This window comes from Hipposideros armiger, unplaced genomic scaffold (genome assembly GCF_001890085.2).
Source record: "Hipposideros armiger isolate ML-2016 unplaced genomic scaffold, ASM189008v1 scaffold_2294, whole genome shotgun sequence".
Lineage (NCBI taxonomy): Eukaryota > Metazoa > Chordata > Mammalia > Chiroptera > Hipposideridae > Hipposideros > Hipposideros armiger.
In genome coordinates this window covers 12,631-14,926 of record NW_017733636.1, presented here as the reverse complement: position 1 = coordinate 14,926, position 2,296 = coordinate 12,631, and positions in this window count along the sequence as shown.

Genomic DNA, 2,296 nt, shown 5'->3' with positions numbered 1-2,296 from the left:
ACACTCAAGGGCCCTGGCCCAGGCCTGGCTTTGGGCAGGGCTAAGGGGTCAGATGCAGATGTGCCTGCCATTCCCCTCACAGGTGCACGACGTCCAGCTCCTCTTACACAGGCTGGTCACCCCCACGCCTGTCTGTGCAGAGGGAGATGGGAGGGACCCTATGTGACAGGCAGAGCCCGCCCCCCACCCACGGCCCAGGTTTCTCCCCTGGGTTCTCCGCAGCCGATGGTGTCTTCTTCTTGCACCAAAGGACACAGAGTGATGATGACAAGAGCAGCAACAGCGACACCCAGAATGGTTGGGCGGCGACTCTGATGACCAGGGCCTTTCCTGAGAAAGGGCCTCATTACGACCTGGGCACCCCAGACCACAGGCCTGCCCTCCTCTCCCCGACCCGGGACCCTGGCATTACCAGGGTCAGAACCCCTCCAGGGTCACTCCAGGCTCACCAGAGGGCACAGCGTGTGCACTGTGGTTCCCGCTGTGTTCCCCGTTGCACATGAACCTCTGCTCCTCTCCTTGGGGGACTCCTATGGTCGCCCCGGTCTGGTAGGTCCCCATCTCCTGACTGTCCCACCAGGATGCCACTGCTTAAGCCTCTCCCTCCTCTAGGCTACTCTCCCCTCTGCCTTCCCACCCCTCAGACTTGCACATACTAACATGTCATCCCAATTGGATAGTGGTGATGATGGCACAGCCTTGGGGTTATACTAAACACCACCCAACTGTACACTTTAAAGGGGTGAATTCTGTGATATATGAACCGCATCTCCATAATAATGTTAATATATGGACAGCATCTCCGTAATAATGTTGATAATAACAATAACGCCATCCCGGGCGCCTCCTTCTACTGACAGCTGTGCCTCATCCCCAACACACATCTCCTGGTCCCTGGACATGTCTCCCATGGTCCTCAATCTCGGCTGCTTATGAACCAGCTGGAGAGTTCTTCCATAGGCCCAGGCCACGGCCAAAGCCATTGAATTAGTGCCCTTGGGTTTGACCCAGGTCTTCTGCCTTTTAAAGCTCCCTGGGTGACTCCACTGCAGGCAAGTTTTAGAACTGCTGGTCAGCCCATGATTTGAACCTCCCGCTGGTACCCAGGTGCCCTGCCTTGAACCCATCTTACCATCTTATCCTCCCCCCATTAGACAGTGAGCCACTCCAGGATCAGCAGCTGTGTTCATCTCCTCTTTGTCTCCTTGAAAATGAATTCTTAACAGTGGAGCTCTGTCCATCATTACTAACCATTTTACTAGGACCCCTGTCCTACACAAGTCTGTGGATGTAAATGTCACGTATCACAACGTTTTAACAATTCCATAGATTTCCCATCCATTTGTATTGATTAATGACATGACCATCCTAATTTATTTATCATGTCAGGGTGGGGTCCTGTTGTGACCGAACTTAGAATGGGTTCACCTCTTGGTGAGTCACGAATCAGACAGCACACCAAGGGTAGTTAGCCCACAAAGCAAGATTTATTTGCTACAAATAAGGAGCCCACAGGGAATAATTTCCAAAGCTGTGGTTCCCCAAAGTTGGGAGCCTCTGTGTTTTTGTCCTTTCAAATCTTTGCACATGCATGATGGGAGTTTTGCTACAGGCGCTGTAGCAGCTCACACTTCTTCACGTGTGGCATGTTCACAAAATGGCATCCAATCTCCTCCCAGAGGCCAGGATTTACTATTATAATGAGCTTTCCCTCACCTCAAGTTCATAAAGGCTTCCTTAATGGGTTTGGTTCTCTCTTTGGTTCCTTAGTGGTTTCTGCAGGTGGTATCTGTGTGCCCAATAATTTCCTGGAAAATAGGTGATGAAAGTGAACTGGCACCTTAAAATGACTAACCACAGAGCTGGGAGGACTCTGGATGGAGCTGGGACCCTTGTCACCTCTCTAGTCCTGACTTCCTGTTGAAACTTTGTGGTAGTTTCCAGGGGAGGGATCCTTCTTTTTCTGGCCAATAGAAGGTCCTGCCTCTCCCCGTTCCTCACAGGCTGCAAGACTCTGGGCATCGAGGCTCTGGGCTCCAGACCTGCAGCCATCAGGCCAGGCCCCTCTCCTCCTGGACTCTCTTCACCTCCTGCCCAGCCCCACTCTGCTTTTTCCCTATTTCCTCATCCTTCCCCCTCCCCACACCCACTCTGAATATTCCTCACCTCTTCAAAGGCTTTCTCCTTGAGCGCAAACTCCTCCAAACTCCAGGAAAACACATGCCAATCAGAAAGGCTGAAGGACGCCTGTGGCTCCCACTCTGGACATCAGCCCCCACCCACCACCCATCCCACC